This window comes from Rhinoderma darwinii, chromosome 1 (assembly GCF_050947455.1).
Source record: "Rhinoderma darwinii isolate aRhiDar2 chromosome 1, aRhiDar2.hap1, whole genome shotgun sequence".
Taxonomy (NCBI): domain Eukaryota; kingdom Metazoa; phylum Chordata; class Amphibia; order Anura; family Rhinodermatidae; genus Rhinoderma; species Rhinoderma darwinii.
The window spans coordinates 329,724,312-329,750,459 of NC_134687.1; positions in this window are offsets into that span (position 1 = coordinate 329,724,312).

The following is a 26,148-nucleotide window of genomic DNA, read 5'->3' on the forward strand; positions in this document are numbered from 1 at the left end:
AAAACTGAATCCTATATTTGAGATGTGGTCTTACAAAGGATTTATAAAGGAAATAATGGAACACATGGCTAACTTAAGTTGGTTGGAGTTTCCCTTTAATTATCTTACTTTGGTTCCTTAAATGCTGTGCACACTATAGGTCCTTCTAAGCAATAACAAAACTACTGCATGTTACTGGGCTATATAGAAGAAGTTGCCTGACAAAACTGTACCTTATATATACCTGATATTTCTGATATCACTGAATGTCTTGCACACTTCCTGCTCTGCTTGCTCCCTGCATTCACTCTGCATAAAATTCTGGTAATACTAAGAGTTTTCTGCTTATTTTAACAACTTCCCGACATTTGACATGCATGTACGTCATAGTTGGAAGGGTAATGTATGGGACGGGCTCATGGGTTGAGGTCGATCCATACAGTGTAGGTGTCTGCTGCATGTTATAGCTGATACCTTGTAATGATCGGTGATAACTCCAACTTTGAATGTTTGATTGCTTATATGCCATGGTCAATTACGACCGTGGCATCTAATGCCATCAGACAGAGGGCGTGGGCCTCCTCTGTTACCCCATCTCCTCTCTTGCTACCCAATTGCGGGGTGGTGATGGTTGTTGTGGCAGGTCTGCCATCTTGGTCCTCCTTTTAAGCCTCGTCAGCGGCATGGCTTAAAAGGTGGATGGTGAACCGTCAATAGTCAACAATTTATAAGTATTACTGTGTATTGTACCAGCGATCTAACAATCGCATGTTCAAGTCCCCTAGTGGAACTAAAAAAAAAAGTTAAATAAAGTAATAGTAATATAGAAAAAAAATTGCATTCCTTCCTGATGATAGATAGATAGATAGATAGATGCATTTAACAATTTCCAGTTCAGATCAATTTTTACATGATTAATATTAGTGGTCTATTAATATAATACTTTAGAAATGTAATATATAATATATGAAAACATTTTGTAGTATTGTGCAAATTTTAATTAATGGAGTGTTAATTATCTTCATCTATTATTATGTCATATCCACATAACATATTTCCTACTAGCAACTTGTCTACATTTGCCATATGCTATAATTATTTCTTTAGAAAATGCCTACTATTATGACTGTAAAAAGAAGTACAAAATTAAAAAATACATGACATTAAATAAAAATGTAAGAAATATACATGAAATCCCATCCATTCTGAGCAAGTTTATAGAAATGTGAATATACTAGGCCAATTAAAATTGTATATTCTAATTATTGTATAATATTTACTATTTAGTTATTTTTCGAGAAAATATTTATTTTTAGTTTTACAGATGCTGTTTAATCCTCTCTACTTATTGTTTATTTACATCTGTATTTCCCCAAAGCATTGATCTAAAGAAGAAAAATAAAAATGGCAAACTATACAATGGGAAATTTTATATCCTGCTTGGGTTTAGTAAAACCTTAAAAAAGTCAAATGGCACAAGGGAGATCCCGTACTATATATGCAGTATATATCTATAAGGCTGCATTCACATCTGCCGCTTTGGTTGTGGTTTTGTAAATAAATACATGATTATATTATTATTAGTGGTCTATTAGCATAATACTTTAGAAATGTAATATATAATTTATGGAAAAATGTGACAGTATTGTGAAAATATAATTTAATAGAGTGTTAATTATCCTCACCTATTACTATGTCATATCCAAACTACATATTTCCTGCTAGAAACTTGTCTACAATTGGTATTAGCTATCATTTTTCCTTTAGAAAACGCTTACTATTATGACTGGAAAAATGTAAACAAAAAAAACCAAGAGATTGCATTAAATAAAAATATAAGAATAATACAAAATAATCCCGTCCATTCTGCTCAGATTTCTAAAAATGTAAATATAGTAGGTCAATTAAAATTGCATCTTCTAATTATTGTATAATATTTACTTTTTAGTTATTATTACAAAAAACATTAACTTTTAGTTTTACACATGCTGGGACCCTATGATCACTAGAACTGAGGTCCCGAGCCTCTTGTTCCAACTCACTACACGACTGCAGTGAGGAGGAGCTTGAATAGAGCAGCAGTCAAGCTTGCGCCCTGCAGCTCCCTTCAATGTTTATGGGGCTGATGCGGTTGTCTCCGTCAGTACCGTAGTTTTTCAATGGTGCGCCACAGCACATGATCAACTGCCGCTTCATTAAAAGTTCTCAATGCGGTTGTGAAGTTAGAAGGAAAGAGGGGCTTGGTACTCCTGTGTTCTAATGATTGTGGGGGTCCCAGCAGTCAGACATTTATTACCTATGTTGTAAATAGTTTACAAATGGCATTTATTTGACAATGCTCACTTAATCCCTTGACACATTATCACGTAGATGTGGTATAGGGAAGTATGGAGCGTGCTCACAGACTGAGCGCGCTCCATACGCTGCGGTTGTCGCGACCGCAGCAACTGAGGCATTGAAAAGAGGGGGGCGAATTCCTTAGAAAGCCCATCGTTGCCCCCACAACTCTATCGGGTGGGCGCCGATGGTTGTCATGGCAGCCCAGGGGCCTAATGAAGGCTCCTAGGTCTGCCTTTACTCTGCTTCTGTTAAGCCCTGCCTCTGGCACCGCTTAACAGAAGCCTGTAAAAATTACAATATACATTAGTATTGCTGTGTTATGCATTAGTATTAGTATTGCTGTGTTATGTACCAGAGATCTAATGCTCGCTGCTTCAAGTCCCCTAGGGGGACTGATAAAATGTGTAAAAACAAGTTTAATAATGTTATTTGTAGTGAAAAAAAAATGAAAAGTTAAAAAAACTTTTCCCATTAAACAAAATTGGTATAGCTGTGTCCATGAAAGTCAAAAATATTACAATATACCATTATTTAACTCACACGGTGAACACCGTAAAAAACAACAAAATTGAAACCGCCAAAATCTTTTTTTTTTGGTCACTTTAGCTGTCAAATTTTTATTTAATAAAAAGTGAGCAAAAAAGTTGTATGTACCAAAACATGGTATCAATAACAACTACAGCTCATCCCGCAAAAAAATAAGCCCTCATACCGCTCAATCGATGAAAAAATAAGAAAGTTATAGCTCTCAGAATGTGGTGAAACAAAACATTTTTTTTTAATAAATATTTTTTTCTTTGTAAAATCTAAAAAAAAACCTATATAAATTTGGTATCATTGCAATCATATTGAGACAGAATAAAGTCAAGTTGTCATTTTTACCGCACAGGGAAAGCCGTGAAAACCGAAACCAAAAAACAATGTAGGAATTGCCGTATTTTCCAATTTCAGCCCGCAAATATTTTTTTTCAGCTTCCCAGTACATTATATGGTACTTTAAATGGTGCCATTAGAAACCACTACACCTCCCACAAAAAAAAAAAACCCTCACGCCACTCTATTGATGGAAAAATAAAAAAGTTATGGCTCTTGGAAGGTGGGAAGTGAAAAATGAGAATGAAAAATAAAAATATTGCTCAATCCTTAACCCCTACCCGCACCAGGACGTAACTGTCCGTCGTTGCGGGAGGTTACTTCCCGCACGAGGACGTATAGTTACTGAGTTTTTACCGGTGCACACTGTCGGCGACAGTGTGCACCGGGAACCGGGAGGTCAGCTGTTACCGACAGCTGACACTCCCCTCTTGCTGGCCAGCGGTCCTTTGCCGCTGATTTTGGCAAATTAACCCCTTAAATTCGGTGATCGGGTGCAATCGCCGAATTTTGGGGATTTCTAACATATCGGCAGACCCCGGTCCGAAATCGCGGGGTTTGCCGATGGTTACTATGGCAAACGGAAGCCAAACAATGGCTTCCGGGTCTGCCATGGACGGTAGCCCATCAGGACCAACATTCGGCTGGTCCTGATAGGCTTCCTGTCAGAGTGACAGGACGTCACTGTGTCGTTCCCGATGGCACACTGTCGGCGACAGTGTGCATCGGGAACTTGGAGATCAGCTGTCCCCGACAGCTGACACTCCAGTGTTGCCGATCAGCGGCTCATCGCCGCTGATTTTGGCAATTAACCCGTTACATGCGGGGCTCGATTGCGATATCCGCAGGTAGCGGGTTTGTAGCGCATCAGCAGCCCCCATGCAATCGTGGGGGCTTCTGATGCTTGCGATGGCACCCGGGGGCCAGACAACGGCCCCCAAGTCTGCCATGTATGTCAGCCTATGAGGATCAGCCTCTGCTGATCCTCGTAGACCAACTGTCAGAGTGACTGTGACGTCACACTGACAGTTGGAATACGTTACACTACCTAGGTAGTGTAATGTATTCTAGCAGCGATCAAAGCTGCAGGTCAAAAAATGAAAGTGTAAAAAGTAAAAGAAAAGTTAATAAACAAAAATATAAAGTGTAAAAAGTAAAAAAAACGTTAGTAAAAATGTTTTATAAAAGTGTAAATATAAAAGGTTTTGTTTTCCTATAATAAGTCATTTATTATAGGGAAAAAATGAAAACGTTAAAAAAAGTACACATATTTGGTATCACCGTGTTCGTAACGACCCAAACTATGAAACTATAATGTTAATTTTTCCGCACGGTGAACGCCGCAAACAAAATAATCACTTGTGTATATATATTTACAGTCAAATCCTTTTCACATCGACCCTTTAACATTTCATCATTGTTACATTGGTTTTTGGTTTACGATCAAGTTTGTACTTTTGGCTTTTTCGTCATAGGTACTTTTGCACAGATTGACACAATAAATTATATTGAGTTAGTCAGGCTTTCAGTCTTTCTTTTATTTTCTTTTTTGTTTATTACAGTCACCATGTATTATTTAACCTAGTAATTGAGGTTTGGTTTATTAAATGTTTATAGCAGTAGTCACTGTCACGTTCAGTCATTTGGCAGTTTTAATCATCTTCCCATCACTAAATTTTCTTGGTCACTCATTGTAATATAATTTTTGTTTATCCACATCCCTCTTCCCTTTCTCCCTTTTCCTTCCCCTCCCCTCCCCCCTTCCTCATTCTCCCCTTCCCCACTTCCCCCCCCCCCCTCTTTTGTTCCCCCCCCATTTTTTCTTGCCTCACCTATCACGTTTAATATTACTGACATCAATTGTGTGTGAGGCAACTATAGTCTTAGCACATACTTGTGCACTTTGCTCATATTCCTGCACTACTGGATTAAAATTAATTAGATTTATGTATATTTTTATGTATATTCATTTTGGATATAAAAAAATTTTTTTGGCCATCGTTATGATTGTCATTTGACTCACCTTTGGTTTTATTTACCGCATATTCACAATTTTCGGGGTAGATGTACGGTTTGTTGTGCTGCATTAATACTAATTATATTGTTCTGTTCCTCTTCAGCATTAATCAATATACACTTGTTATGTTATTCTATTTTCTAATCAATTTTGTTGATATTTTTTCACGTTTCCTCACTTCTCTCACATTCACAACCGCTCACTTTGATCATATGTATTTTGTGTATATGTAGGTACATATATGTATATATATATATATATATATATATATATATATATATGTGTTCATGTATGTGTGTGTAGGTATATGTATGTATATCCTTGGTCACTTTTACTTTCTTTCCTCTTTTCATTTTTTACTTTTCACAGCATTACTGGTTAGTTCCGGTACTGTGTTTCAGCTCTGAAGTGTGATATGGACTTGGATAGTCAGCTTCAGCACCTTGGACAGTGACTGCTCTAACTCTCTCGGTTATTTAGCTTTGACGGCTGTGCTGAGCATTTCAGCACGTTGGACAGCGACCTCGGCTCTTAATGCTTTGCTATGCTCTCCAGCGTGTTTAACAGCAACTGCTGCTCTCACGCTGGACTGTCACCTAGCAACGGGACGCCTTGTCCCGCTGCTGCTGTTTAATGAGATCGGCTGGGATTTTTTAACCTATTTTTTCACCTTAAGGATCAGGATAGATAGTTCTACCTTGGGCCAAAACTGGATTGCCACTAAACTTCTAATTTCATTCCTCTTTATATCCCTGATTCTGACCTTGGGCGACTCCGCATCGAGCGGACGGGCTGACTTCATTCCCCCGCCCGCCTGGTGTGGTTATGCCGATGGAGGCGGTTCTGGGAGGAGGACTGTTTTGACATAAGACTACACGATAGGACGCTATCGTGGGTGGGCGGGATGTATCGCCGTCTGTCATTGGTGACCGACGCTGAACACCTAACCACCCGATAGGAAACAGCTGTGATTTTACCGGTAAAACATCATTGAGGAAGGTATATCTAGGGGTAACTGGGGCATTTGGACATCAACCCCTGACGAAGCACCAGCGAAACGCGCGTTGGGTTAAGCAGAGGTCCCCCTCCTGGTCTTGATCTCCTATTTATCTTCTTATACGCAGGTGTAGGTATACTACTTTACATGTCGTTTTTACTTAGATTGTACCTTATATATATTCTCTATACTTATTTATGTGTTCATCTGTGCAAAGCGTACCATGCCTAGTACCTGCTCATTAATATGTACTTATGCACTTTAGCCATATATAGGTTGTGTCAGACCATTTTTACATCTGGGGGGCTACTCTGCTTTTAAGTTCGGATTCCGTTTGTGTTCGAGGGTCCATGGCATTTTATTATGTCTAAGTGTTATACGTTGTCTCCATGTGTCTAATTGACTTTAATAAAGATTATTTGTATTTTTTCCAACACCTGGTCGTGACTTGTTTCTTGTTCTGGTTTAAACAAAATAAACGGAAAACTGTCAGCATCGCTATTTTTTGGTCACCACCCCTCCCAAGATATAGAATAAAAAGTGATCAAAAAGTTGCATTTACCCCAAAATGGTACCAATAAAAACTACAACCCGTCCCGCAAAAAACAAGACCTCCCACAGCTTTTTTGACGAAAAATAAAAAAGTTACGGCTCAGAATAGCGTGTCTCAAAAAATAAATAATTTTATAGAAACGTAATTTTATTGTGCAAACGCTGCTAAACGTAAAAAAAAAACTATACACATATGGTATCAGCGTAATCGTACCGATCGGCAGAATAAATTAAAACGTAAATTATTGCGCACGGTGAACGCTGTAATAAATAAAGAATTTAAAGCGCCAAAATCGCTGTTTTTTGGTCACCTTAGCTCTAAAAAAGATCCTGAGGGGCCAGAATGCTCACTATACCCCTAGAAAAATTCCTTGAGGGGTGTAGATTCCAAAACAGGGTCACTTTTGGGGGGTTTCCACTGTTTTGGTCCCTCCGGGGCGTTGCAAACCCGACATGGCACTGAAAACCAATCCAGCAAAATCTGCGCTCCAAAATCCAAAAGGCCCTCGTTCCCTCCTGAGCCCTGCTGTGGGTCCAAACATCAGTTTACGACCACATATGGGGTATTGCCGTAATCGGGAGAAATTGCTTTACAAATGTTGGGTGGCTTTTTCTCCTTTATTCCTTGTAAAAATGAAAAAATTCTATGTTTCCACAGAAAAATAGGTGATTTTCATCTTCACAGACTAATTCCACTAAATTCTGCAAAAAAACTGTGGGGTCAAAATGCTAAGTATACCCCTAGAAAAATGCCTTGAGGGGTGTAGTTTTCAAAATGGGGTCACTTTTTGGGGGTTTCAACTGTTTAGGTACCACAAGACCTCCTCAAACCTTGCATGGTGCCAAAAATATATTCCTAAAAAAAGGAGGCCCCAAAATCCTCTAGGTGCTCCTTTGCTTCTGCGGCCTGTGTTTCAGTCCATTACCACACTAGGGCCCCATGTTGGATATTTCTAAAATCTGCAGAATCTGGGCAATAAATATTGAGTTGCGTTTCCCTGGTAAAACCTTCTCTGTTATAGATTTTTTTTTTTATTACAAATGAATTTTGGCAAAAAAAAATGAAATTTGTAAATTTTACCTCTACTTTGCCTTAATTCCTGTGAAACACCTAAAGGGTTAAAATACTTTCTGAATGTGGTTTTGAATACCTTGAGGGGTGCAGTTTTTAAAATGGGGTGATTTATGCCGACTTTCTAATATATAAGGCCCTCAAAGCCACTTCAGAACTGAACTGGTCCGTGAAAAAATGGCCTACTGAAATTTTATTGAAATTATGAGAAATTGCTGCTAAAGTTCTAAGCCTCGTAACGTCCTAGAAAAATAAAAGTACGTGAAAAAAAATGATGCAAACATAAAGTAGACATATGGGGGATGTTAACTAGTAACTATTTTGTGTGGTATTACTATCTGTTTTACAAGCAAATACATTTAAATTTAGAAAAATGTTAATTTTTGCAAATTTTTGCTAAAATTTGACGTTTTTCACAAATAAATATTACATTTATCGACCACATTTTTTCACTGACCTAAAGTACAATATGTCATGGGAAAACAGTCTCAGAATCGCTTGGATAGGTAAAAGCGTTCCGGAGTTATTACCACATAAAGTGACACATGTCAGATTTGAAAAAATCATCTGTGTCCACAAGGCGAAAACATGCTGTGTCCTAAAGGGGTTAAGGGGTAAAAATGAGAATGTTGATTTATAGAAGTAAACATATGTCACGTACATTTATTTCAGCTACAACAACAGTCCGTGGCCCATACACAATCTGATCTGGTCACAGATATTTTCACTCCACTATATCCTCAACTTGATACCCTTGTTATTTGTTACATCACTCTGCACTTAATTTCATTGTTGACTCAGATCGATCACTGGTTCATGCAGTTCTTTAAATTCTCCATTGCCAAAACATGGTGCTGGTATCCTGGATAAATTTAGCACTATGTACATTTCTCGTCCCTCCTCCAATTCTATATAGATTGTAATCTTACAGACAGGGTCCTTTCTCCCATTCTCCCTTTCTTGCTTCCCCAATTGTACAGCGCAAAGGAATATTTTGGCACAGCTCCTTGATTTCTGTTCCATATACCACTGAGGTCAGTGATTTGCCGCAGCAATCACATGTTTATACAAGCACATCATCGCTCACAGTCATGTCAACAAACAGCAGCGGGGAGGACCTTATTGGTCTGGAAAGCCAGGGGATCTGTCAGGTGATAAATGGCTCTTTTATTGTTTTATTGCATTTCCCCTGCTTGGACAGATGTTTTATGAAGTAAGCTGCCTTCCATTGAATATTCCCCTTACCGAATGATGAACAGTATCATTGCCATTATTATTATACACTTAAAGGTAAACTGTCACAAGTTTTTCGGCCCCTGGACAGTAATAGCATTATAAAGATGCTCCTGTATAATTTGCCAAATAATGCACAATGTAGAAAACTAACTTATAACACAGCACACGCTGTATGTAAATTATCGTTTAAGAGTCATCTGAGCTGTGCCGCTATCCTGAAAAGTCATGCAGTCCAGCCCCTAAACACACCCTTCCTGGCTTGATTGACATCCCACAGGAGCAAGATTATAATATCACGACCTGTAGGTCGTCAATCAATATTACTATTACCGTATATATTGGTGGCGGTTTAAGGGCCTAAAAACTTGTGACAGGTGTCCTTTAATCTCAGCAAACTATCAAAAAGTTTTATGACTGCAGTAATGTCAAAATGTATGTTCAACAGAACTATTTAAAATAAAATAATGTGATTTGGATGCATATATTAAACATAAACAGTATAATTTATTATAGATCACAACATAAATAAAGCAGAAAAACAAATAGCAAATGCATCTAGAATATATATAAATGCTAATGTATGTCTCTGTGGTTCTGTATTATTACGTGGATAAGGAGTCTGAGAAGAAGAATATTAGCAGGCAAAAGCAAAAACAGCTTGCTGAATAACAATGATGAATTAAGAAATGCGTAATATTTCTTGGAGGCAAACAAAGCCACCCAGACAACATATCATTTCTTTTAATAGCATGTAATGAGAATTAATTGCTGCACTGCAGTAGGCTGAATTGTTCAGTATGCCAGAACTGACTATATTTAATTAAACCATTTCAACATTAGTGCTGAACAGAATTATATTAAACTGGATATATCCATATTCTTTGAGAAAATTATATCCTTTCTATTCTACTAAGGCATTCACCTTTAATTTCAAAAACTTTCCCATTCCTCTTCCAATATCTTTCACTTATTAATTAGAATAATTCAACCATTGTCATACTCAATATTTTTTTGTGTAAATTACAAAATATAATATAGCATAGAATTATCACAGATAGAACTGAAAAGTTAATTATTCCCCACTCTGCAAGGTGATATTCCACCATATTATGGTGATATTCTACCCTAGAAGTTCCTCTAGTGGAGGATACTTCCATAAAATGGTATCTCATGGAGCATGTCTTAATTTTTTTCTGTAAGATTTTGTATAATTCTGACAGGGAAAGACTCTATATGTCTGCGTATTAAATCGAGGGCTTATCTTATATATTATCGGCAAGGACGTGGTGTCCGAGGCACAGTTGAGAGGATACCACGTTGTTTCCGAAGCAGTTGCACAGTTAGCTCTGCCCACAGCCCAACCTGCAAGGAGCCTGTGAGGAAGGAGATGTGATCCGAGTGACGGCCGTGCATTGTGCCACTCGCTCCCTCTCTTCTCCTCCTCACAGTGCAAAGTGCATGTGAGGAGGAGGGGGAGGAGAGTATTTTGTTGCTCCCTGTAGGAGCTGAATCCCTAATCCACGGCCACAGACCCCCCCACTAATTCTTGCGTTCTTATAAGTTCTCATGGATTCATTGGTCTCCACCGATCAAAGAGGAGATAACCTTGAATAACATTTTTGCCAGGATCTTAGTGTTCGAGTTGAGAAGGGGAATCAAATAATAAGAACCTGAATCAGTTTCCTCCTTATCTTTTTTCAGTATAAGCATGACTTGAGCGTCATAAAAAAACGTCTGGAAGATCATCTATTTTTAGAGCATCATTATAATGATCCACCAATACCAAGACCAATATGTCTCCATATGTTTGGAAGAATTCATAGGGTGGACCATCCGGTCCTGAAGATTTCAATTTTGGACTTACTCTAATGAGTTTGGTCCTTTCCTTTAGCGTAATTTCAACATCAAGGATTACATTTTGGTATTGGATCAAGACTGGGAGTATACTATCTTCCAGGTATTTATTTATATTAGTTTCTGACCCCCTAAAGTATGAAGTATAAAGCTTCTGATAAAAAGAGAACAATACCTGTTCAACATTCCCTTGTTGGTTACATATTTTCCCAGTACTGTCCCTTATTGAAACAGAAACCTACCCGGTCTTTCCCCATCAGCATAATATTTCTGTTCCTAGAAAGGAGACCTATTTAGGGCTTTGGGTAGTTGTAATTGTTCATATAAGTTTGTCCCTTCCCTTTATTTTTTTCTCAGCTTTCTCTTCTTTTCTAAACCAATATATTGATTTGGATTTTACCTGAATCGTGAGATATCATCTGTGGACTTTTTCAAACACGAGAAATTAGAGCAGTTGAGGCCAATTTATATATAAAAAATTTTGACTTTTATTAAACATATATCACAAACAATATAAAAGTACAACAAGATAAGACTCTAGTAAGAAATGGCGGAAGTAGTAATAAATATTTGTTGCTGATACATTTACATGGGATAACAAAGTAACATGCAGTTGCTTATATAAAAATAGTATATACCTCCCCTCACAAGGAGAAATTACCAACACCTGATCAGTATATTGTAAGTATATTACGTATATACTTAAGTTTCGCCACGAGTGCTTCCTCAGGGGGATGTGAGGAAGCACTCGTGGCGAAACGCGCGTCGTAGTTCATGTGTAGGAGCGGACATTATCACCCTGTTTGCTGACCATGGGTAAGGCTGGTGTCATGCAGATTACGTTATAATGCACTGTCACTTTATTTTATCCTCCTTTATATATATATATATACACGTAATATACTTACAATATACTGATCAGGTGTTGGTAATTCCTCCTTGTGAGGGGAGGTATATACTATTTTTATATAAGCAACTGCATGTTACTTTGTTATCCCATGTAAATGTATCAGCAACAAATATGTATTACTACTTCCGCCATTTCTTACTAGAGTCTTATCTTGTTGTACTTTTATATTGTTTGTGATATATGTTTAATAAAAGTCAAAACATTTTATATATAAATTGGCCTCAACTGCTCTAATTTCTCGTGTTTGAATCAGTTCATGGAGCTGCCTAGGTGACATGGGGGGATGTTTGTATTATAAACAGTGCCTAGCCCCTATTACAAATGTGTGTGGAGTCTATATTTTGCATCTGTGGACTTTGTAGGTTCAAGTGCCAACATTAAAGGTGAATTATCCAATTTGGATCTAGGTTCATATATAATCTTTTGGATGAGTTGGAAAGAAATCCTAGATTCCAAAACCATGTCTATTCTTGACAGTGTGTTAGTAGTCTTGTTAAAATATTAACATTATTTCACCTTTGGGTTAATGTATCTATAATTCCACCCATCCTATCTCCTTCAAAAATTTAGCCAGGGAAGTTTCTGTCTTTTCAATCATCTTACCATTCAATCTCAATCTACAATCACCTTCATCCATCATGCAATTATAGTCTCCCATGGAAAATAACAGAATATTGTTCTTGTCTGATACAAGATTACATAGATCAATTAGCGAGAATAATGAGAAGGGGGTGTAATGTATAAGAATGCCAAAACTAGTCTCCAAATTGGAGATACAAAAAATAAATCTACCCATTATTATCCACCTTTTTATCCAAAATTGTGCATTGAATACATTTCTGTATTAGGACACTAACCTCCCTTAAAATATTTGTATAGACTGTGTGAATTTCAGTCCCAAACCATTTACTGAACAGTAAAACTTTCTTTTCATTTGTTAAATTTATCTCTAATGTACAAATTATACCTGAAAGACTGCCACTCTTTCATTTATTTATTTTTTGCAAGGCCTCTAACTTGTCGCACGGCATGATATAATGACGAGAGGAAGGAAGAGGGCATAAAAAAGGGGGAAAAAAACACCACAAAAGACGAAAGACATAATCCCACATTTCTAATGTATATCCCACTCCTAACCATGCCCGATTTCCATACCATTTTGATTTGTACAATCCTCCTGACTTGGCCCAAGATTGACAAGACCTCTACTTCTTGCATTTAATCCATCCCCATACCCCCCTGCCAGCGACTGTCTCATAATCATATATTAGCCAGAAAACGTAATCTAAAAATACTAAATTCCTTTAGCATCCAGTCAACTACTAGCCTCCCTGAAATCTGTAAAAAAAAAAGAAACAAATAAAAGAATTATATTGATATATTATTTGAAGCTTTGGTGGAAAAAGGAGCATATATTTAATGTTCTTTTCTCGGAGCCTTTATTTAATGTTGTTGCATTTAGTTCTTGAGTGTCTCTTTAATATTTTAGGAACAAATAATTTTTGCTAACATTGTATTGCAATTACGTAGCTTTTTTAAGTGTATAGTCTCTTTCTGAGGAGCATAGTACTTTAAATAAGATAGAGCAGGGAGGTGGATGTGTGCGCAAAGGAATTCTGTGGCCCCTTTCTATTCCATATAGGCATGAGAAGCCCTACCCAATGATATTCAGAATCCATTACGATATAAAGGACATACGGTCTCCTCCTTCTACTTTCTCAGGGAAACTGACAGCTCATATATTACAACACCGTGACTCTAAGACTGGGTTCACACAGAGTTTTCTTGCAGGAGGAAAATCTGCCTCAAAATTCCATTTGGAATTTTGAGGCAGATTTTACTCTGCCTGCATGACGATTTTCGCAGCGTTTTTCGCCCCCCCCCGGCCATTGAGCGCCAAGGGCATAAAACACAGCGAAATATGCTTTCTCCGCCTCCCATTGAAATCAATGGGAGGCATTTTCTAACGTTTTTTGGCGCATTTTCCCGCGGTTTCCACGTAAAAAAAACTCTGTGTGAACTCCCCCTTATATTGATTAGAGCTGAATAGCTTTTTCAACACCTTTGTCATTATATTCTGTATCTTCTACATCTCCAACTATATTTTCTAGTTCTTCAACTCTTTTACAAATTTTCTTTATGTCCTCCCTTACCAAGGATATATCAGTCCTTGCACCATCCATCTCCTTTTAGAGAGTGTCAATGGCTTGTTTTGATTGCAGGACCATGTTTAATATTTGCTGCAATATAAGATTATTTCGTGGGGTTACCTCTACCTCTTGGATAATTGAGGAGATGTCACTCCCAAATTCATCTTTCTGGTTTAAGCTATTGTCGTCTACTTTGTTCCACTGTGATTCCTATTCATGCTGTTCTGCCTGCCCCTCCACTTCTTGGATTTGAATCGTATAATATTTTCTACTGTCTAAAATATTCAGATATTTCTCCATCTTATTTTGGCCAACGATTTTTCCTTTATCTTTAGGTTTCTCCTTAATTGGAGTGTCTCTTTTTGGTGTCGATATGACAACAACGTCTCTGTTTAGCAGCAGCAGCATCTTTTGAAGGAGCAATGCAGCTTTTCAACTGTTCCTTTAAGGATTCAGGCCTGCCTACCCCTTTTTATTTAGTTATTATTATTTATTTGTAGAAAGTTGGCTGCAACCAGGAGTAATGCTTTTACTCCTTAGATACTCAACGACTCCTAGACACAAATCTCATCCAGAATCTATCCACCAGATAGCTTTAGATATAAGCAGCCAAGGGTTAAGTCTTCAGGGTTTCAGCTTTGAAATTGGCCCTTTAAGACCGGATTCCCACGAGTCGGAAATGCTGCGTAAAAATCACGCAGCGCATCAGACCTGGAACCAACAGCTCCTTTCATCCGAAAAATTGCACCACATTGTTTTTCGGACAGAATTTCCGCTCCGTAAAAAAGCGCACATACTTACTCCCTCCTTTGATATCCGGCTCCGGCCTCCTACGATGACATTGCAGGCCGTGTGACGCTGCCACCTGTGATTGGCTGCAGCAGTCACATGGGATGACACATCATCCCAGGAGGCCGGACTGCAGGAAGAAGGAGGGCGTTCTGGTTAAATATGATTTTTTTTTCCAGAGTTGCCATTTTTGCGGCGTAATCACTGGGATTACGCGGCAAAAGTCGCAACACTTGGCTTTCTGTTGCCTGTTTTGCATCCCCATTGAATTCAATGGGGAAAACCCAAAACAGAAAATAAAAAAAACGCAACATAAATTGACATGCTGCGGAATTAAATTCCGCAGGTCAATTTATTAACGTTTATGCTGTGCTCTTTTTCCACAGTGTGGGCATGAGATTTACTAAATCTTGTCCACTGTGCTGCTACTGTAAATGCTGCGGAATTTCCGCACACAATTCCGTTGCGGAAATTCCGCAGAGTTTACACTACGTGGGAACCTGGCCTTAGGATTTAGGCTACCCTTTTTTTTTTCATTTTCATTTTTGCGTGGAGTTTGCTGCAGCCAGCAACTCACAGCAATGCTTTTATTCCTTAGATACACAACGATTCCTAGACACAAATCTCATCCAAGATATATCATCCAGATGGTTTTTTAAGTAGTGCTGAGTCTTTAATAAAAATCATTTATTATATGCAACAGTTTTCCCCTCTGCAGGCTCTATCTCTAATTCCAATATAAAATACAATTTATTTAATCATATTAAAAACAAACGGATAAAAATCATTCCCGGGAAAACACTTTTTTCACATTTTGTTACATTGAGGCCTTGTGCTAAATTAAAAAAAAAATCTGTTTTTCACCATCATTCATTGCACTCAATACCCCATAATGACAAAGTGAAAACAGAATGTTTATAATCTTTGCTAATTTATTGAAAAGGAAAAACTAAAATATTGCATTGACATAAGTATTCAGACCCTTTACTCAGTACTTAGATAAAGCACCTTTGGCAGCGATAACAGCCTCCAGTCTTCTTGGGTATGATGACACAAGGTTTGCACACCTGGATTTGGGGATTTTCTGCTATTCCTTTCTGCAGATACTCTCAAGGTCTGTCAGGTCGGATGTGGACGGTCGGTGGACAGACATTTTGAGGTCTCTGGTTGGGCCACTCAAAGAGAATTACAGAGTTGTCCCTGAGCCACTCCTGTGTTGTCTTGGCTGTGTGCTTAGGGTCATGTCTTGTTGATAGGTGAACGTTCCGCCCAGTCTGAGGTCCAGAGCACTCTGGATTAGGTTTTCATTAAGAATATCTCTGTACTTTGCTCCATTCATCTTTTCCTCAACCGTGTCCAGTCCCCCTGTCCCAGCTGCTGAAAAACACCCCCACAGCATGATTCTGCCACCACCATGCTTTACTGTAGGGAAGGTATTGGGCAGATGATGAGCAGTGCCTGGTTTCCTCCAGACATGATGCTTAGAATTTAGGCCAACAAGTTTAATCTTGGTTTCATCAGACCACAGATTCTTGTTTCTCAAAGTCTGAGAGTCCTTTAGGTGCTTTTTTGCAAACTCCAGGCAGGCTTTTATGTGTCTTTTACTGAGGAGAGGCTTATTTCTGGCCACTCTGCCATAAAGCCCCGATTAATGGAGTGCTGCAGTGTTGGTTGACCTTCTGGAAGTTTCTCTCATCTGCACACAGGATCTTTGGAGCTCAGCCAGAGTGACCATTGGGTTCTTAGTCATCTCTCTTACCAAGGCCCTTCTCCCCTGATTACTGAGTTTGGTGGGGCGGCCAGCCCTAAGAAGAGTCCTTGTTTTTACAAACTTCTTCCATTTAAGAACTATGGAGGACACTTTGCTCTTGCAAACATTTAGTGCAGCAGAATTATTTTTTTGTACCCTTCTTCAGATCTGTGCCTCTACATAATCCTGTATCTCAGCTCTACAGGTAGTTCTTTCCTTCTCAAGGCTTGGTTTGTCTGATATTCATTGTCAGCTGTGAGACCCTATAGACAGGGGTGTGTCTTTCCAAATCACGTCCCAGCGAATAAATTTACCACAGGTGGACTCCAATCAAGGTGTAGAAACATTTCATAGGTGATCTAAGGAAATGTGAGGCCCTGGAGCTAAATTTCAAGTGTCATAGTAAAGGTCTGAATACTTATGTCCATGCTAAATTCGAATTTTTCATTTTTAATAAATTTGCAAAAATTTCTAAAATTCAGTTTTTACTTTGTCATTTTAGGGTATTGAGTGCAGAATCATCGGGAAAACCTTTTTTTTTTTCATTTTAGCACAGGGCCTCAACATAACAAAATGTGAAAAAAGTGAAGGGATCCGAAGACTTTCCGAATGAAATGTATGTGATTGTGGATAACTTTCATAGCTTTCTCCCTATTACTGTAGTGTGTTTTACCACATTTTAACGTGGTTTTGCGATGTGGTTTTGCACGGCTAAAAAAAACTTGTAACAGCTCTCTACCGCTATGTGGACAGGCACCCTGATGTTAATATCCAGGATGTCATCTGAGACTCGGGCTGGGTTCACACTTTGTGGTCAAATCAAGTTTTTGCCGTGATTTTAGCAAAATTGTGTCAAAACCACGCCATTTAGTCACAATTTTGCAAGCATTAAGGCAAAAAACACAAATTGACTGCACTGTGTGAACACAGCCTTGAAATCATAAGCATTCAACACAGCAAAAATTATTAGACAAATTAATTCTAATTAACCCCTTAACCCCTTCGCGCTCAGGTCAGTACTATTACGTCGTGCTGAGCGCATCGTTCACGCTCAGCTCAGTAATAGTACTGACCTGAGTTAACACGGCGCCATCTTTCCCCGGCGCATGTTTGAGCTGTGATACCTGCTGTTTCCGACAGCAGGCTATCACAGCTTAGTGTGCAAGGAACGATCACGGTGGTCCCCACCGATTAACCCCTTAGAAGCCGCGTTCAATAGCGATCGCGGCTTCTTAGGGGTTAAGCTGCCATCGCCGGCCTGCTACACGATAGCGGGCCGCGATGGCTACTATGGCAACCAGAATCCTAACAATGGACTCTGGCTACGCCATCGACGGAAGCCTAGTGGGTCCTGACAAAGTCAGGACCCACTATGCTTGCTGTCAGCGAACAGCTGACAGTTCTAATACACTGCACTACGTATGTAGTGCAGTGCATTAGAATAGCAATCGGAGCCTCCTGCCCTCATGTCCCCTAGTAGGACAAAGTAAAAAAAGTGTAAAAAAGTAAAAAAAAGTTGTGTCAAAATAAGAAAATAAAAGTTTTAAAAGTGCTAAAAGTAAAAATCCCCCTTTTTCCCTTATCAGTCCTTTATTATTAATAGAAATATATAAATAAACAAATAAACTATACATAATTGGTATCCCCGCGTCCGTAACGTCCTGAACTACAAAACAATGTCGTTATTTATCCCGCGCGGTGAACGCCGTAAAAGAAAATAATAATAAACCGTACCACAATCACAATTGTTTGGTCACTTCATCTCCCAAAAAATTGAATAAAAAGAGATTAAAAAGTCGCATGTACCTAAAAATGGTACTGATCGAAACTACAGTTCGTTACGTAAAAAATAAGTCCTCGCACGACTTTCCTGATGGAAAAATAAAACAGTTATGGCTCTTAGAATAAGGTAACACAAAAAGTAAATTATACTTTACAAAATTTATTTTATTGTGCAAACACCATAAGACATAAAATAAAACTATAAACATCCGGTATCACCGTAATCGTATCGCCCCACAGAATAAAGTGAATGTGTCATTTATAGCGCATGGTGAACGCTGTAAAAAAAAATGAATAAAAAATAATAGTAAAATTCCTGTTTTTTAGTCACCACGCCTCTTAAAAATAGAATAAAAACTGATCAAAAAGCCGCATGCACCCCATGAAAACTACAATGAATTCCTCAAGGTCTCTAGTTTCCAAAAAGGGGTAACTTTTGGGGGGTTTCCACTGTTTTAGCACCACAAGACCTCTTCAAACCGGACATGGTGCCTAATAAATTAAATTAAATTAATTAAATGTCACCTCTACTTTGCTCTAAATTCCTGTGAAACACCTAAAGGGTTAATAAACTTTCTAAATGCTGTTGTGAATACTTTGAGGGGTCTAGTTTTTGAAATGGGGTGTTTGATAAGGGTGTCTAATATATGGGCCCCTCAAAGCAACTTCAGAACTGAGCTGGAAACTAAAAAATAAAATAAAAATGAGGCAATACTTCGCTTCTTACATTATACTCATAATGAGCCGTGCCCACCCCGAAATGACCCCAGTTTTGACCGTTTGTATAAACGGAGACCCCTATTAGACAGTTTCAGTGCCCAGTTTTCCCATGCATACACCCCAGAGAAGTGTATTTCTATTGATGAGTCCTTGGTACATTTTAAAGGGAGGGTTCAATTCCACCAGTACCTGCCGGGTAGGAGGGCAAGGTATGGCGTGAAGATGTATAAGCTGTGCGAGAGTGCATCAGGGTGTACCTACAGATTTAGGATATATGAAGGGAAGGACACCAGTATTCAGCCCCCAGAATGCCCCCCTTACTGGGAGTTAATACAAAAATTGTGTGGGATTTGGTGCACCCACTGCTGGACCAGGGTTACCTACTCTACCTGAATAATTTTTATACCAGCGTCCCACTCTTCAACTGCCTCACTTCCAGAAGTACTGAGGCATGCGGCACTGCTAGAAGAAATCTGAGAGGCCTCCCTAAGACTCTGCTTGGGCAAACAAGAAGGGGTGAGAGCAGGGCACATTCTAGCAGCAACATATTGTGTGTCAAGTCCAAGACAAGGGAGATGCCACACCAGTACCCATGTACCTGTACGAGGTACCAGTACAGAGACCCCCAAACCAGACTGCATCCTGGACTACAATAGGTACATGGGAGGGGTGGACTTGTCAGATCAAGTCCTGAAGCCCTACAGTACTTCTGGAAGTGAGGCCACACGCATCGTAACAGGGCAACACTTTTTAGGAGAAGTTCCCCAAACTGGCAAGAAGGGAAAAAGTCAAAAGAGGTGCAAAGTCTGCTATAAGAGGGGGATAAGGAGGACACAATATATCAATGTGACACGTGTCCCGAAAAACCAGAGCTCTGTATGAAAGAGTGTTTTAAAATGTATCATCCATCCCTTTATTTTTAATTTACCCCAGTTTTACTCGCTCTGATCCACTTCGCACAGCTTACCCCTCCTCATCTTTCCCCTCTGAGCCCTGCTGCGTGCCCAGGCAGCTGATAACAGCCACATGTAGGGTATTGCCGTACCCGGGAGAACCAACATTACAGTTTATGAGGTGTATATCTCCGGTGGCGCATGCTGGGCACAATATATCGGACAATGAATTGGCATATATGTATAGAAAATTGCAAATTTCACTCTGCACCAACTGCTGCACATTATCTTTTACACAATACCTGTGGGGTCAAAATGCTCACTACACCTCTAGATAAATGCCTTAAGGGGTGTAGATTTTAAAACAGGGTCACTTCTCGGGGGTTTCAACTGTACCGGTACCTTAGGGGCTTCTGCGTACAAGACATAGCACCAGAAAGGCTCCAGTAGGCCAAATGGTGGTCCTGTCCTTCTGAGCCCTGCCGTGTGCCCAGGCAGCTAATAACAGCCACATGTAGGGTATTGCCGTACCCGGGAGAACCCACATTACAGTTTATGGGGTGTATGTCTCCGGTGGTACATGCTGGGCACAATATATCGGACATATGGCATATATATAGAAAATTGCAAATCTCACTCTGCACCATCTGTTGCGCATTATCTTTTACACAATACCTGTGGGGTCAAAATGCTCACTACACCTCTAGATGAATTCCTTAAGGGGTGTCTTGTTTTTAAAACGGGGTCACTTCTCGGGGGTTTCAACTGTACTGATACCTCAGGGGCTTCTGCACACATGACCGCACCAGAAAATTCCCAGTAGTCCACATGGTGGTCCTTTCCTTCTGAGCCCTCCCATGGGCCCAAACGGCAGTTTATCACCACAAATAGGGTATTGCCACACTCAGGACAAATTGGGCAACAAAATGTGGTATTTTATTCCTTGTGAAAATAAGAAATTTTGAGCCAAAACTACCTCTTATTGGAAAAAATTTAATTTTTTTAAATTCACAGCCCAATTCAAATAAATTCTGTGAAAGAACTGTGGGGTCTAAATGGTCACAACACCCATAAATGAATTCCTTGAGGGGTGTAGTTTCCAAAATGGGGTGACTTCTGGTGGGTTTCCATTGCTTTGATACCTCTGGGGCTCTGCAAATGCAACATGGCACCCGAAAATCAATCCAGCAAAATCTGGGCTCCAAAGAACACATAGCGCTCCTTTCCTTCTGATGCCTCCCATGGGCCCAAACGGCAGTTTATCACCAAAATTGGTGTATTGCCACACTCAGGACAAATTGGGCAACGAATTGGGGTATTTTATTCCTTGTGTAAATAAGAAATTTTGATCCAAAACTACCTCTTATTGGAAAAAATTACATTTTTTTAAATTCACAGCCCAATTCAAATAAATTCTGTGAAAAAACTGTGGGGTCTAAATGGTCACAACACCCATAAATGAATTCCTTGAGGGGTGTAGTTTCCAAAATGGGGTGACTTCTGGTGGGTTTCCATTGCTTTGATACCTCTGGGGCTCTGCAAATGCAACATGGCACCCGAAAATCAATCCAGCAAAATCTGGGCTCCAAAGAACACATAGCGCTCCTTTCCTTCTGAGGCCTCCCATGGGCCCAAACGGCAGTTTATCACCACAATTGGGGTATTGCCGCACTCAGGACAAATTGGGCAACGAATTGGGGTATTTTATTCCTTGTGTAAATAAGAAATTTTGATCCAAAACTACCTCTTATTGGAAAAAATTAAATTTTTTTAAATTCACAGCCCAATTCAAATAAATTCTGTGAAAAAACTGTGGTGTCTAAATGGTCACAACACCCATAAATGAATTCCTTGAGGGGTGTAGTTTCCAAAATGGGGTCACTTCTTGTGGGTTTCCATTGCTTTGATACCTTTGGGGCTCTGCAAATGCGACATGGCACCCGAAAACCAATTCAGCAAAATCTGGGCTCCAAAGAACACATAGCGCTCCTTTCCTTCTGATCCCTCCCATGGGACCAAACGGCAGTTTATCACCACAAATGGGGTATTGCCGCACTCAGTACAAATTGGGCAACAAAATTGAGTATTTTATTTCTTGTGAAAATAAGAAATTTTCAGCTAAAACTACATATTATTGGAAAAAAAAAATTTTTTTAAATTCCCAGCCCAATTCAAATAAGTTCTGTGAAGAAACTATGGGGTCTAAATGGTTACATTACCCATTAATTAATTCCTTGAAGGGTGTAGTTTTCAAAATGGGGTCACTTCTGGTGGGTTTCCATTGCTTTGATACCTCTGGGGCTCTGCAAATGCGACATGGCACCCGAAAACCAATCTAGCAAAATCTGGACTCCTAAGAACACATAACGCTCCTTTCCTTCTGAGTCCTCCCATGGGCCCAAACGGCAGTTTATCACTACAAATGGGGTATTGCCGCACTCAGGACAAATTGGGCAACAAAATGGGGCATTTTGTTCCCTGTGAAAATAAGAAATTGTGATAAAAAATGACATCTTATTGGAAAAATTGCACCACATTGTTTTTCGGACAGAATTTCCGCTCCGTAAAAAAGCGCACATACTTACTCCCTCATTTGATATCCGGCTCCGGCCTCCTACGATGACATTGCAGGCCGTGTGACGCTGCCACCTGTGATTGGCTGCAGCAGTCACATGGGATGACACATCATCCCAGGAGGCCGGACTGCAGGAAGAAGGAGGGCGTTCTGGTTAAGTATGATTTTTTTTTCCAGAGTTGCCATTTTTGCGGCGTAATCACTGGGATTACGCGGCAAAAGTCGCAACACTTGGCTTTCTGTTGCCTGTTTTGCATCCCCATTGAATTCAATGGGGAAAACCCAAAACAGAAAATTAAAAAAACGCAACATAAATTGACATGCTGCGGAATTAAATTCCGCAGGTCAATTTATTAACGTTTATGCTGTGCTCTTTTTCCACAGCGTGGGCATGAGATTTACTAAATCTTGTCCACTGTGCTGCTACTGTAAATGCTGCGGAATTTCCGCACACAATTCCGTTGCGGAAATTCCGCAGAGTTTACACTACGTGGGAACCTGGCCTTAGGATTTAGGCTACCCTTTTTTTTTTCATTTTCATTTTTGCGTGGAGTTTGCTGCAGCCAGCAACTCACAGCAATGCTTTTATTCCTTAGATACACAACGATTCCTAGACACAAATCTCATCCAAGATATATCATCCAGATGGTTTTTTAAGTAGTGCTGAGTCTTTAATAAAAATCATTTATTATATGCAACAGTTTTCCCCTCTGCAGGCTCTATCTCTAATTCCAATATAAAATACAATTTATTTAATCATATTAAAAACAAACGGATAAAAATCATTCCCGGGAAAACACTTTTTTCACATTTTGTTACATTGAGGCCTTGTGCTAAATTAAAAAAAAAATCTGTTTTTCACCATCATTCATTGCACTCAATACCCCATAATGACAAAGTGAAAACAGAATGTTTATAATCTTTGCTAATTTATTGAAAAGGAAAAACTAAAATATTGCATTGACATAAGTATTCAGACCCTTTACTCAGTACTTAGATAAAGCACCTTTGGCAGCGATAACAGCCTCCAGTCTTCTTGGGTATGATGACACAAGGTTTGCACACCTGGATTTGGGGATTTTCTGCTATTCCTTTCTGCAGATACTCTCAAGGTCTGTCAGGTCGGATGTGGACGGTCGGTGGACAGACATTTTGAGGTCTCTGGTTGGGCCACTCAAAGAGAATTACAGAGTTGTCCCTGAGCCACTCCTGTGTTGTCTTGGCTGTGTGCTTAGGGTCATGTCTTGTTGATAGGTGAACGTTCCGCCCAGTCTGAGGTCCAGAGCACTCTGGATTAGGTTTTCATTAAGAATATCTCTGTACTTTGCTCCATTCATCTTTTCCTCAACCGTGTCCAGTCCCCCTGTCCCAGCTGCTGAAAAACACCCCCACAGCATGATTCTGCCACCACCATGCTTTACTGTAGGGAAGGTATTGGGCAGATGATGAGCAGTGCCTGGTTTCCTCCAGACATGATGCTTAGAATTTAGGCCAACAAGTTTAATCTTGGTTTCATCAGACCACAGATTCTTGTTTCTCAAAGTCTGAGAGTCCTTTAGGTGCTTTTTTGCAAACTCCAGGCAGGCTTTTATGTGTCTTTTACTGAGGAGAGGCTTATTTCTGGCCACTCTGCCATAAAGCCCCGATTAATGGAGTGCTGCAGTGTTGGTTGACCTTCTGGAAGTTTCTCTCATCTGCACACAGGATCTTTGGAGCTCAGCCAGAGTGACCATTGGGTTCTTAGTCATCTCTCTTACCAAGGCCCTTCTCCCCTGATTACTGAGTTTGGTGGGGCGGCCAGCCCTAAGAAGAGTCCTTGTTTTTACAAACTTCTTCCATTTAAGAACTATGGAGGACACTTTGCTCTTGCAAACATTTAGTGCAGCAGAATTATTTTTTTGTACCCTTCTTCAGATCTGTGCCTCTACATAATCCTGTATCTCAGCTCTACAGGTAGTTCTTTCCTTCTCAAGGCTTGGTTTGTCTGATATTCATTGTCAGCTGTGAGACCCTATAGACAGGGGTGTGTCTTTCCAAATCACGTCCCAGCGAATAAATTTACCACAGGTGGACTCCAATCAAGGTGTAGAAACATTTCATAGGTGATCTAAGGAAATGTGAGGCCCTGGAGCTAAATTTCAAGTGTCATAGTAAAGGTCTGAATACTTATGTCCATGCTAAATTAGAATTTTTCATTTTTAATAAATTTGCAAAAATTTCTAAAATTCAGTTTTTACTTTGTCATTTTAGGGTATTGAGTGCAGAATCATCGGGAAAACCTTTTTTTTTTTTCATTTTAGCACAGGGCCTCAACATAACAAAATGTGAAAAAAGTGAAGGGATCCGAAGACTTTCCGAATGAAATGTATGTGATTGTGGATAACTTTCATAGCTTTCTCCCTATTACTGTAGTGTGTTTTACCACATTTTAACGTGGTTTTGCGATGTGCTTCTTTGCTTCTGGGGCTTGTGTTTTTGTCCACGAGCACACTAGAGACACATGTGGGACATTTCTAAAAACTGCAGAATCTGGACAATACATATTTTGTAGCGTTTCTCTGGTAAAACCTTCTTTGTTACAGAAAAAAATTAGAATAAAATTGAAATTCAGCAAGAAAAATGAAATTTGCAAATTTCACCTCCACTTTGCTTTAATTCCTGTGAAATGCCTGAAGGGTTAAAAAACTTTCTAAATGCTATTTTGAATACTTTGAGGGGTCTAGTTTTTAAAATGGGGTGTTTTATGGGGGTTTCTAATACATAGGTCCCTCAAAGCCCCTTCAGAACTGAACAGGTACCTTAAAAAAAAGGCTTTTGAAATTTTCTTAAAAATATGAGAAATTGCAGTTTATGTTCTAAGCCTTGTAACGTCCAAGAAAAATAAAATAATGCTCTAAAAACTATGCAGATCTAAAGTAGACATATGGGAAATGTGAACTAGTAACTATTTTGGCTGGTATAAGCATCTGTTTTACAAGCACATGCATTTAAATTCGGAATAATGCTATTTTTTCAAATTTTTCTGTAAATTTTGCAATTTTTCACAAATAAACACTGAATATATCGACCAAATTTTACCACTAACATAAAGCCCAATGTCTCATGAGAAAACGATCTCAGAATCGCTTGGATAGGTTTAAGCATTCCGACGTTATTACCACAAAAAGTGAAATATGTCAGATTTAAAAAATGGGCTCTGAGCCTTAAGGCCCAAACTAGGCTACAACCTTAAGGGGTTAAGGACGCATAAATAGACATTTCTATTATTTTTAAGAAAATTTCACAAGCCTTTTTTTTAGGGGACCTGTTCAGTTCTGAAGTGGCTTTGAGGGGCCTATGTATTAGAAACCCCCATAAAACACCCCATTTTAAAAACTAGACCCCTTAAAGTATTCAAAACAGCATTTAGATTTTTTTTTAACCCTTTATGCATTTCACAGGAATTAAAGCAAAGTGGAGGTGAAATTTGCACATTTCATTTTTCTTGCTGAATTTCAATTTTATTCAATTTTTTTCTGTAACACAGAAGGTTTTACCAGGAAACACTGCTAAATATGTATTGTCCAGATTCTGCAGTTTTTAGAAATGTCCCACATGAGGCTCTAGTGTGCTTGTGGTCTAAAACACAAGCCCCAGAAGCAAAGAAGCACCTAGTGCAT